Source organism: Oryza glaberrima, chromosome 10 (genome assembly GCF_000147395.1).
Source record: "Oryza glaberrima chromosome 10, OglaRS2, whole genome shotgun sequence".
NCBI classification, from domain to species: Eukaryota; Viridiplantae; Streptophyta; class Magnoliopsida; order Poales; family Poaceae; genus Oryza; species Oryza glaberrima.
Window position 1 is genome coordinate 6159429 of NC_068335.1, and position 13217 is coordinate 6172645.

The 13217-nt window shown below is 44.6% G+C and overlaps 1 pseudogene; it reads right to left on the minus strand.

Annotated features, from left to right (window-relative positions):
• Positions 1-312: 312 nt before the first annotated feature.
• On the minus strand, positions 313-966 carry LOC127785786 (uncharacterized; annotated as a pseudogene).
• Between the last annotated feature and the right edge of the window lie 12251 nt (positions 967-13217).

The following is a 13217-nucleotide window of genomic DNA, read 5'->3' on the forward strand; positions in this document are numbered from 1 at the left end:
CAACCCGTTACAGGTGTGAAAAATCAACCCAAAAAAAAATACCTCGCTACAACAATGATTTACATATCCGTGCTGAATAATCCAGAACATTTTAGACTACATTTCTGATCCAAGAACTTACAAGGTTGATGTTACAATGAACATAAAAACAAACTAGTGTAACTGCAGACTACTTGATAACTACAATGTTCAGATTCCAATTTTCTAGCAACATCACCAAAGACAACGAAACTCTAAACACTTCCAATGCACCACCTTCAAGAAAAACAAGACACATCATGCGGCTTCAACAAACAAATCAGTGGCAACACATCAGTCATCCACCCCTGCGATTAATCTCCAGCGGCAACACATCATGCGGTTTCAACAAGAACACACCCCGATTAAAAACTTGGCACCGATAACTTGCAAGATCTAAAATCAAATCACAAGAATATAAAACACATACAAACACATGCTCGAAGATGGAGGAGGTGGCGAGGACCGGTGCTCACAGGAGGAGGTGGACACTGTGGCAGCCGCCGCTCGGGGATGAAAGAGGCGGCTAGCCCTTGGAGGTGGCTGCTCGCTGATGGAGGAGGAGCCAGATCCGGTTTCCCCCGACCTGGATCTGGCATCCCCTAACTCGCCCTTGGAGGAGGTGGCTAGCCCTTGGAGGAACCGGATCCGGTGATGGAGGAGGCGGCTAGCCCTTGGAGGAGCCGGATCCGGTGTTGCAAAGGCCGGATCTAGCATCCCCTATCTCGCCGACGTTCTTGCCGGGCCTCGGCTTGACGATGGACTTGACGAGGTGGCTGCAGCGGCGGCCGGTCCTGCGCGAACTGCCTGACGAGGTGGCTGCGGTGGCCGCCGGATCTCGCCCTTCCTCAGCCGCCGGATCTCGCCACGCCGACGCTCGAGGACAGGACGCCGATGCCCGGCCACATCTAGCCACATCTGGCCACATCTAGCCACATCTAGCCACATCTAGCGGCATCTGGCTGCACGGCGGCTTGGACGCCGGCGCTTAGAAGAAGGGGGAAAGAGGGAGGGGCGGAAGAAGAAAGGAGAGCGCAGGTGGAGGCGGAAGAAGAAGGGAGAGCGAAAGAAAAAAGGATAAGACCGATGGGAGTGGGTTCGGACTTCGGAGCCAGAAGGAGGTTACGACGACGATTTTTTTTAATCATCTTTGACCGGCACACAAATATTTGGCCCGTCACAGGTGACTTTACCTCATCTCTGACGGGTTCCGTTTTTGGCCAGTCACAGGTGACTAGTTACCTGTGACGGGCCATATATTTCTAACCCGTCAGAGGTGACTTTACCTCACCTTTGACGCGTTCCATTTTTGGCCCGTCACAGGTGACTAGTTACCTGTGACGGGTCGCTGCCGGATGGCTCACCGATGACGGCATCTCATAAGATCCGTCAAAGGTGACCCTCATCACTGACTAATACTTATGCCCATCACAGATATGCCGTCACAGGTGTGAGGATATGGCGTAGTGATAAAGTCTTGCAAAAATGCTCGGGGGATCAACTGTTTTAAAATTTCACAACCAAAAACTTATTAGTGTGGTTATAATATCAATGTAGGAGCACTAATGAGTGAGATAATAGTCCTGGCTAGTTACACCAACCAATACCGATTATCCCTCCATAATAAGTATCGATTGTTCACTAGAATTTGGCACTGGTTTGGTGCCATCAGTGCTAGTTCTTGTCTGCAGAGTGCACATGGTTTGAGAGGACATGTAGTGGCGCTATGTTTGATATATCCAATAGAGAATTCGAAACTAATAGAGGTGGCACTGATAGGTTGTTATGTTATAATGTGTTTTATTCTATTTATTTTTATTATAGATATTAGTTATTTTTCTGTAAACTCACAGAAAGTTAATAAGCGTTAATAAGCTTCGATTTACCGCAAAACTACATCTTACATACATTACATACGTAGAACGAAGGGTAATTTGGTAGTTTGCAGAAATTGCCGAGTGTCGGTTCCATCAGATGATCAGATCTGCTCTGTCGGCCTCTCTCCACCGTCCACGTGTTTCTCACACTGCTGTCAGCAGAGGTGCCTCTATTGCTCCACACGGCTTCACGTATATACACGGAATCTATGACGCGTAAGTAATCCAACTGTTTTTTTTTTTCCCCTGCACGGCTTGATCTTCCCAGATCACTTTTGATTCAAGTTAATTATGTGTATAGTACGTATATTGCCGAGTCGTGCTTGAATTATAAAATACTTTAATCTAGTATAAGTCATTGACTTAAGTTATTAGCGGCTTCACACGTGTATATATGATGCAATATAATATATTATATTGTTTAGTTTATTACGTGCAAGTACTAACATTAGTTGCTCTCCAATGTTCGAGGAACACGAATTTAGAAATACACATTTGGAACGTGCTTTGTGTGTTTGGTTAACTTCAAAATTGTACATATAGAACAATCAGATGCTCCAATAATTAATTACTATTCCGCAGCTCGCGATCCTTTCCCAGAGAGATATATCATCTGCCCTCACACTGTTGTCCAGCAGCTCAACGTGTTCCCACTAACCGGTCAGCCTCTAATGCGGAGAAGTATAAAAAACTCTAATAGGTACCGCCACATAGGTGATAGTTTATTTAAAACCAGCACCTATGTACCTTTTCGCATCTTCACGGGGTAAAACGGATACCTTTGAATAACTATAGGTGCCGTTTATAGAGTAAAAACCAACACCAATGCTATAGGTAACGATTTTATATAAGAAACATCTCCTATAATATTTTATATGTATTGGTTAATTAAAACCGACAACTACAATATAATAGGTACCGGTGTCTAAAAAATTGATACCCATAAAATCCAAACTGAGCCAAGCCAGGCTAGCGACGTGCACGCGTCGACCTTATTCACTCATCCACCAGTAGCTCCCCTCTCCCTCCCCCCTTCTTGTCTCCTCTTTCTTCGCTCTTATCGAGCTTCTCTCATTCTACGCCCTGTCCTCAACTCCCTCTCTGTCAACCGCCCCTCCTCTCTCCCTCCCCCCTCCCTAGCCACCTCCCCCTCCTCTCCACTCTCTTTCCATCTAGCGGGAGCCCTCTCCTCTCCACTGATCAACTTCTCCTCAGTGGGGGCCCTAAGGATCTGGCTGGTGTGGAGACAATGGTGACGACGATGGTCGTGGGCAGCGGCAACGGCGGTGGTCAAGGATGGTGCTCCTGCCCAACGACGTCACGCTCTACCTGTCCATGCCCCTCGCTGCGGGGCGCAACCGCCATGACGCTTAGTGTGCAACTGAGTGCTATAGTACTAGGACTCTGGAGAAAGAAGGAAGTTCGTATGCATTGCTAGAATAGTAATTAATGACTTAGGCATGGTGTCTAGATTTGAAATTATCTTCGTTGTTGTGTACTCCACGGAAAGTGAGGTAGGCGGTACGTGGTAATAGCCCTATCCGTCCCTTGTATCCCTCTATGTTTGGTATATCGTAGAGCTCAAGACCAGACTTGGCCTGGTAGACCAGTGGAGGGCCGGTGCCCAAAGCATATGGTAAAGTTTTACTTTTAACTTAAGTAGCTAATTCAAAGACATAGGAATCCTCTCTAACTAAACAATCCTCAGTTGCTGTCCTTCGATTGAATTATGTTCGTAGGTAGTACACACACGTTTCTCATGTTCGATACCTTGGAATACTCTAAGGGTAAGTGCTACAGCGATATTCGTGTGCTTGCAGATTTTTCTGCGATCGTATCAAATACCACCAATAGGAAAAACTAACGGCCTCATCTTTTTGCTTATGCTTATCCGTATCAACCGAAATTTCAATTTTTAACTTTAAATTTGGAGTTGATTTTGTAATTCTTTTTTCATCGTAGTTTATTTTTCAGCCTTTGTTTTTAGATCATTTAGAACACATATATAAAATTTCTATTCAAAAATTATTTTTCATTTGCAAATAGGTTGTTTTGCTTTTTTACTCTTACCAGGTAAACGATGGGGTTGTAAAATTTTAAAAATATTTTCTCCTCTATACTATTTTAAAAACATATATATATTTTTTCTGTCTACCTAAGAGAAGAAAAGATGTTTTTCTATGTGATTTTATTTCTGTCTACTAATAGGTAAGCGCCATCATTGTATGCTATGTCAGCGCACCAAATAGGTTAGAGCCCGTTTAAATCTACATGACATCCAAGATAAGTTTATTTAAATCTACATGACATCCAAGATAAGTTTATGAGCAGCTCAGGCACTTCACTCTTTATTTTAGTTCAAAGTAGTATGGTTCATCTGTCATACAGAAATAAAATGGCCATGTGAGTCGTTAGATATACGTCTTATTGTTCTAATAATGAAAGACGAAGTTATCGATGTCTATGAGACAAATAAACACTCTCCCAATTCTTAGGAGATACGTTCTCTGTAACTGTAAATTGAAAAGGAAAAAGTACGAATTACCCCTAAACTATCGAGGTCGATCGAATTAGGCCCCTAAACTCAAATACCAGACATTTTATATCCTTAACCATGCAAACCTGATAAATAACCCCCTTAACTCAAACCAGTGGTTTTTGGTACTACGTGGCAATTAATTTTTATAAAAAAATGTCAGTGAGCCCCATATGTCATATGCTCACCCTCTCTATCTCTTTCCTTAATCCCCAATTCCCCATCCTCTCTCTCTCTTCTCCCTTCCCTCACCTCCATCTCTCTCTCCCTCTCACCGAACCGAGCTACGAGGACCAGGCCGATGGTACCGCACAGTGGCCGGTGGTAGGAGGTGCTCGAGTCCGTGCGAGCACAGCCGCGGGCAGCGATAGAGGCAGCAACCATCGTGCGTCTTGTGGCCAACAATGGCACGCGCTAGGGGGCAGAGATGGCTGACAAAAGTTGTGGTGGCAGTGTTTCCGGGAGGAAACGGGTCTGCGGTGGTGGCGCATGGCAGTGCGACAGACGGCGATGGCGCATGGATCAAGCGACATCGACAACCAGGAGGGCGGCGGGGCAAGCTGCACATCCGCCGCCGGCTGCCTGGGCAAGCTCCGACTCAGCCACCGGCCGCCCGGGCGAGCTTCGCCCACCACTGCCACCGGATGCCCAAGTGATCTTCGCCAACCTCCACCTGCCTCGCTTGAGGTAGCTTTGCCGCCATAGGTGCTGTCCCTCTTCGTGTATTGGAGAGATCGGTGCTAGCAATGGAGAAAGAAGGTGAGCAGCCAGGAAAGTCGGGTCTAGCCCTCTCCTTATGACACAGTTGAGTCGGGGAGACTTCTCCTCTGGTGATGATGACAAGAGCTCATCCCCTATGGTGAAGGAAGTGGGTGCATATTGGCGTGGTTGCCCAGCTCACGCCCGAGGATGCCAATGCCATCGCTAGGTGAAGTGCCTCACCACGAAGCAAATCTGGGCCCTCTATCATGTTGACACCCTTCGATAGCGATGACATGGAAGAAAGGTGGCGAGGCGGTCAGCATCTAGTCACCGCCCTCATGTCGAGCCCCACCTCCTATAGCCGGTTGCCACCCCTATTCCCGGGGCTTTTAACTATTTGCCACTTTTAGATTTGGCAAATAACTATTTGCCACCCCTATCTCAATGACATGTAGGTCCACATGTGTCTATGACTTGTGGGCCCAGTGGCAAAAAGTTAATTGCCACATCTAAATGTGTCAAATGGTTAAATATCTCTTCCCATCTGCGGGAGAGAGGGAGGGGAGAGATGATACTGGCTAGAGGGAGAGAGATAGCTGGCAGAGAGGAGAAAGGAAATGATAGGTGGGCCCTACAATATCTGATATTTGAATTAGGGGTAATTCGGTCGATCGTCTTTGAAATTGAGGAGGGTAGTTCATACTTTGAAATTCCAATTGAAAATTATGTTTAAACTTTCTACCCATGTAGACACATGTTACTGTCCTCCGTACGTCTCCGAACGAAAGAAAACACCATGTCAAGTACTATCTTCAAGCAGGGTTCAAAATTTCGGATTGAAATTTCTGAAATTTTGGTTCTAGCGCTGCCACCCCACCCTCCCGATATGATAGTATTTCTGGCACCCCCGTTATAAATGACCAAACTGAAAGATTGAACCCTATCTCCAACGAGGATAGATAATACTCGTCGTTTTAAATCAGGCCTATATCAACCTTTAAAATATTTAAATATAGATAATAGTTAAAATACTTATCTTAAAAATATGGAGATTTAATTAACAAATAATTTTGTTGATATATTTATATACTAACAAAAATACCCGTGCGTTGCAACGAGTGAAAAAATTCAAATGATAATATACGCTTTTTATGTATAACCATGGCAATGATGACGCTTGTACGGATCGTTTTAGGACAATTAGAAAACTGGAACATCTAATGTAATGACCCAACCTTAACGATGGCAACCTTACCGATGCTTGCTTTACCTAAAATAATTGGATTATTCATGTGACAACATGCATATTATCTAAGATACTCTTTCAATCTCATTCCTACAACCAATAATAGAATCAATCAAATCATACACTACCTCGCATGGTCAAGTCTACACAAAATAAAGTCACTGTGCACTATTATCTAGATAACAATTAAATATATGTTTATTTTTTAATATTATTTCCATATAATATGTTATCAAGAATAGTAGCTTTATTTAACAAAAATAGTCTGATAATTGCCTATAGAGACATGCAGGCTCTTCAATACAAAAGAATAGATGATGAAACAAAAGCCTTGTAGGAGATGGAAAAAAATCGATGCATCCTATCCGATCCAAGCGTCCATCAATCTAGTGTTTTTTTTTCACATTTTTTTCACATTTTTTTCAGAGCGACTTGTTTTTTTATAAATGGTGTTTTCTTTTTCTTGCATGTTTTTTTCAAACCGTTTTGTTGTCGAAACGACAACTTCATACGTCGAAAGATGTGGTTACTCAACAGTGGTTGGAAAAATGAAATGTACTAAATTTTGAATTTTACTTGGGATCCCCCCATTACATGGCCTTAGGGGACTATTTATAGCCCCATTACAGGTCCTTACTACCAGGGTTTAGGTTGTACAGGGGAATTTACATGATTACCCTTACAGAAGGGGCATTTACAGGGGTACATAATGTTATAGGGGCTCATGGGCCCCTGATGGGCCGTCTGGCGATCGCCGGCCTGATGAGCCGGAAAGGCTTCCTCGGCCCTCGCGGGGGCGAACTTGTCAAGGCGAAGTCATCCTCCTTCGGCTGACAGTCTTCGCCTTGCACCCTTTGCCTGAGACACCTCTGGCCTGGCGCTATTCTTCGCCTTGCGCCGCTCTCGCTCCATAGGCTTCGCCATGGGTTTCGGCAGATTTGGTCGAAGGGCCTCATGCCTTCCGCCAACAAGCCCCTCACGGGCAAGGGTGAGACTGGAGCTTCGGCCGAGACCGTGCAAACCATGTGGTATGGTATGCAGCGCCCCCTTTCGACCGATGCTCCTGCCGAAACCTACATTATACCTGCGAATGAAGGTTGTTATTTGTGCGGCTGGTATTATTTTGCCGCGCTTCGCCTCGTGCGATTGATGGTTATATATATTCTTTTTTCCTGGGCCGAACGGAATAGTATTGGGCCTTCCTTTCTTGGGCTTTTTACTGTGCCGCTCGGTCGACAGGAATTTACTGTTTCGCCTACCCTTGTGACACGTGGCGCTTTATTACTGGTGGGTAGGCGAACGGTCGCTTGAGTGGGCTATATATTCCCGTTGCTCTTTCCTTTTCACCGCCACACTTGCCATTTTACCGTGCGCGCTCTCTTTCTCCATCTCTTCCTTTCACAGCATCTTTTGACCCGTCAGGCGTTTCGCCGAATCTCTTTTTTCGCCACCGCAAATGCACCGTTCGCCATGGCTCCACGTAAGCCAAACCCTACTTCGGCGAAAGGGCCGGATCCCGGCCGAGTCGATGACGACAGCACCGCCTTTCTGGGGGTCTCTCTTGTGGACGACGTCGAGCTGGCGAAGCTGGTCATCTCCGGAGCGTTGGTTGAGGGGCAGGCTTTCACCCTAGGGAAAACCGTGGTGCCGAAACCTGTCGACAACCGGACGGTGGTGTTCGCCGTATTTTTGAGGCAGGGCTACGGTTTCCCTGCAACGTGTTGTTGCCGGAGATCCTTCGCCTCTTTGAGGTGGAACTTCCACAGCTGAGCCCATCGGCGCTTGTTCGGATCGCTATCTTCGACTGGGCGTGCCGGACTTCCGGGTTTGAGCCCAACGCCGAGCTCTTTGGCGCCATATTTTTCGCCACCATGAACTCGAAGACGGTGATCACCCAGGCTGGAACCAAAAAAACCGTGTTCGGGAGCGTGAACTTCAACGTTCGCCCCGAGCGGTCCGATCTCTGGCCGGTGAACGCTGCTATGTCGAAGTGGGACCGCCATTGGATGGCGAGGAGGTTCTACCACACCATCCCCTTCGAGGCTGGTTCTGAATCAGTGAAAGCCCTCCGGTGCCGGCGTAGGGCGATTGCGCCGAACCAGAGACCCAAGATCGCTGTGGACGGCGCCATGGAGGCGCGGTTCGTTCTACTGCGGAAGGTTTGCTCCCGCCTTAGCTGCCGTGACTTGGTGGAGGAATTTTGTATGCTTCGCATTTTTCCCCTCTCCCAGTCATGGCAAGTCGCGGTTGAACAAGGCGAAGAAGTCGACGGTTTGCCGAACCTAATACTCCCCGAGGGGGCGAACAGTAAGACTGTTCTTTTGCTATATACTGCTATGCTTTGTTATTTCGCCTTATTTGACTTTTGACGTAGCTTCACGCTCTACTTTTACAGTGTTGACCCTCGACCAGGCCGAAGCCGAAGCCCGCAGGATGATCGGCGATGTTTCGGTCGTCGAGTATAGTCAGCTGTTAACGCGTCAAGCGGCTGGGCGGGCGAACCGGGTTTACAATGGCGAACTGCCTCCCCGGGCGAATCCCCAAAAGGCCGACGACGAGGCAGGGCCTTCGCGAAAGCGGATGCGTGGACAAGGGTTCCTGCTTCATCTGACTCCGACGCCGACGACGAGGATGATGCCGAAGAACGTGACGGCGAGGAGGAAGGAGAGGAAGAGGAGGAGGTGGAGGCTGTGGTTGATAAGGCTGCGGGTGAGGCGGTCGAAGACCGCGCCGACACCCCCGGGTACACTCCTACCCCAAGTCCTGGTCACAACGAAACCGGGGTGGAGTCGAACAGCTCCCCCCTTCGTCGGAAGGATTTGGAAGGGGCGAAGGCCCTAGTTGCGTTCTCTTCGGGCGCGGCGGCGAAGGGAGGTCCTGTCAAAAAGGTGGCTAAAAAGAAAGGGCTCGTCGATGTCGCTCGCGTTTTTAGCGACGACGAGTCCTCCGACGGGACTCCGACTTCGCCCGCTGGTCGCAGCCTGGATCTTTCGGCCGCCCCCATTCCTCCACTTGGCGCCGCTGGAGTGGACGGTAGTACCGCCGCTGGGGCTTCGGCTTCTGCAGAAAGGATTGTGATGGCCGCGGCGAAAGTATTCGGCAGTCCTCCGCATCAGCCGGTTGCCTCGCCGCTAATGGAGGCGAAGGGAAAGAGAGCGGTTGCTAAGACGTCCGCTTCGGAATATTCGCTCTCGGTACCCCACTTCGTCCCTGGCGACTTCGCTCTCGGTACCGCAGTCACGAATAATCCCACTAAAGTAATAGGAATTAGGCCTAAGACGATTCCAAATAGAAAAACTTCAATCATTTCGATTTGTTCGAGGGGATAAAAAAAAGAGGTACGATTTATCCCTAAATAGTAGTCTAAATTATCCACGAATCTCAATGACCAAGAAAAAAAAGAATTGGTAATCAGTGCGTAGAATACCAGGAATCCAAAAGAGAGATTTTTTCTTTTCTGCCTTATTCATTCAATTCATTTCAAATAAGACGTATCTTGTTCAAGCCAATAAATAGAGCTAGGGTTAGAGTTAAAGCAGCCAATAGAAAACCGAAATAACTAGTTATACTAAGCATGAAAGGGTTAAATTCCTTTTTTTTTTACTACACTACATATGTTGGTAAAGCACTTACCTAAGTTATGGAAAATTCATAATTCATCGGTTATTTTAGATAATACTAAAAAACAAGATAGAGTGAGATACAGAAGTGTAAAAGAAAATGGATTCATCAGATGGGGAATGAGTCCCTAATTCCGAATCAAGAGATTTGCTGTGTAATCTGTCAATTGAGTAAAGTAATAATATTAAGAACTAGATCAGCTAACCCCAGTGAAAAATAAAGAATTGAATTTGAAAAAGTTCTTTCTATTTTGGTCTTTTTCAATAGGATGATTTAACCTTCTTTTTGGAGCGAACAGTCGAATATTACCCTATTCCTTCTTATTTTAATTGATTGTATTCCATATGGAATAAGAGGAGAAGAAAAGCATTCCACGACCCCTCGAGGGTCTCCTAAAAAAAGGAAATCTTTCCTAAATTTACTTTTTTTTAATTCCTTTTTCGAACCCCAATCAAAGTCGATTCGAAGCACTTCTTTTTCCATTACACTATTTCGGAAACCTAAGAACTGGCAAAGTTCCACGCTTGCAGTTTGGTCAAGAAAGTTAGTAAACAAGGCAAGGGTTGATTACGAATCTTGATTCTTCAAAGAATGTTTTCTCTCTTTCATAACAGATTATCTACTATTTGATTTTCTATTTATTAGATATTATATTATGCTAACCAATTAAATTCTTTAAGGGGAAAGGTTGGATTCGAAGGGATAGCTTTCGCATCTACTTCTCTTTGTATTGTGTCAGTATAAGAATATCTTTCCTAAATTCTTTATCCAAACCTGTTGATCATTAACTTAGATTTTCCCAAGATCTTGAGCCCTATTCCGAATTATTCTACTATTCCAAAGCCGGTGAAAATTAAGTAGGACCCTCAAAATTGAGGTTTTCTATTGATGCCTTGAATACCATATAGCTTACCCTATAGACAAGGAACAAAGAAGAGAAAAAAAGAATTCTGTTTCGAGACCAAGCGAAACAGGATTGCTGTGCCATAGGAAGGATAGCTATACTAATTTGGTATACTCAAAATACACCTTTGGTACAAAATTGACAATCTCACAAGGATGAAATATCAGTAATTTTCTATTTACTGGTTGATCCCATCTTTTACGGAATCAATTCCTTTTTTGAATGTACAAAAAATTGGGGAGCTCAGCATGTCTGGAAGCACGGGAGAACGTTCTTTTGCTGATATTATTACCAGTATTCGATACTGGGTTATTCATAGCATTACTATACCTTCCCTATTCATTGCGGGTTGGTTATTTGTCAGTACGGGTTTAGCTTATGACGTGTTTGGAAGTCCTCGGCCAAACGAGTATTTCACAGAAAGCCGACAAGGAATTCTATTAATAACCGACCGTTTTGATTCTTTAGAACAACTCGATGAATTTAGTAGATCCTTTTAGGAGGCCCTCAATGACCATAGATCGAACCTATCCTATTTTTACAGTGCGATGGCTGCCTGTTCACGGGCTAGCTGTACCTACTGTTTTTTTCTTGGGATCAATATCAGCAATGCAGTTCATCCAACGATAAACCAAATTCCAACTATAGAACTATGACACAATCAAACCCGAATGAACAAAATGTTGAATTGAATCGTACCAGTCTATACTGGGGTTTATTACTCTTTTTTGTACTTGCTGTTTTATTTTCCAATTACTTCTTCAATTGAGAGAAAGAAAGAGAGTAGTAAGAATTCTCTTATCCCCATTTGGAAGGATACCATCCTTATAACTATCCATGACTGTTTTTGTCTCTAGCATGACCACTTGATAAAATGTGGAGGAAAGTAGGGGAAATGGCCGATACTACTGGAAGAATTCCTCTTTGGCTGATAGGTACTGTAACCGGTATTGCTGTGATTGGTTTAATAGGTGTTTTCTTTTACGGTTCATATTCTGGATTGGGTTCATCTCTATAGTAATTGGAGGGACCAGGTTGTAAACATGAAAAAATAGGAACTTAGCGGGTCCTTACCCCCTTTTATCTGATTAGAGCGGAAAGGACCCGCGGAATTCTTACTCTTATAACCCGACTTTTTTAATCTATTCCATAACCTACAAACGGGTTTCCTATTTTGATTTGTAAAAATAACAAAGAGAAAGCCTTTGCTCTGATGGTCAGAATCCCTCTATTTATTCGTTTTGTTTGTTAATTTTGTTTGTTAATAATGTTAGTGAAGTAATCCATCAGTTGATTTATAACCCCCTCGCCAATGAAATTAATTCACTTTTATGAAGCGAGGAGAAAGAAAGGATCAATCGAGGATCCAATATTTTATTCCCCGGAGGAAGTCTCTTGTAAATCATTGATTTAATTTAGAGTAATAAACTAATAAAACCTTAATTAAAATTACTCAACTAGCCTAAAAATAAAAAACAGCCTTCAATGGAAGAGTATCCATTTTTTTTGCAAAATTTCTGTAAGGTCTAAGTGTAATTTACTTGTAAAATGAATTGTATCGGGTTGTAAACCTTGTACTCTTCGATTATTTTTTCGAAGCTAATAAAGAGCGTGCTTTATCTCCTTTTCGCTATTTTTCGTATCATCACACTTTGTGCTTTTGTTAGGTCGGAACATGCCGGCCCCTTTGCATATAGTAGCGAAATAGGTGTAGTGACTTTTCAGCTTTTCGTCGTTCGTTTTCGATCTGCAGCGTTCTGTGTCGAGAGAAACGCTTTTGCTTTTATGCTGATCGGTCGTAACGTTGTTCGGCTATTTATTTTCCGAGACAAGCTGTTGCGGTTTCAACGTTCGGGGAGCAATGCTTCGGCCGATTCGTTTCGCCCCCTGGCCTTTTTCGCTGATCAGGTGTTTGCCTTGGGGTTTTTCCACAAATTATCAATCACACGAAAAGATATAAAAAGAAGGCGGAGGAGACAGAGATTTTATACTGGTTCGGGCCTCCATGGTGGATAATAGCCCTACATCCAGTTTTTTTTTTCTCTTTTTCTCTTCTCTTTTTTCCCTTTTTTTTTCTCCTTTTTTTTTCTTGCCGAAAGGCTTACATGACAATATGTACACTTTTACAAGTTGGCGATTTGGGTGCCACCAATTCTATACATAGAAGCGCTTGAGGGAGGCGGCGTTCCAGGAATGGTCGAACTCCTCGCCTTTGAGTGTCGCTAGGCGAAAAGATCCCGTCCTGGACTTGTGTTTGATGATGTATGGTCCTTCCCACATTGATTCAAGCTTGCCAACTGCTACTGGGTTCGC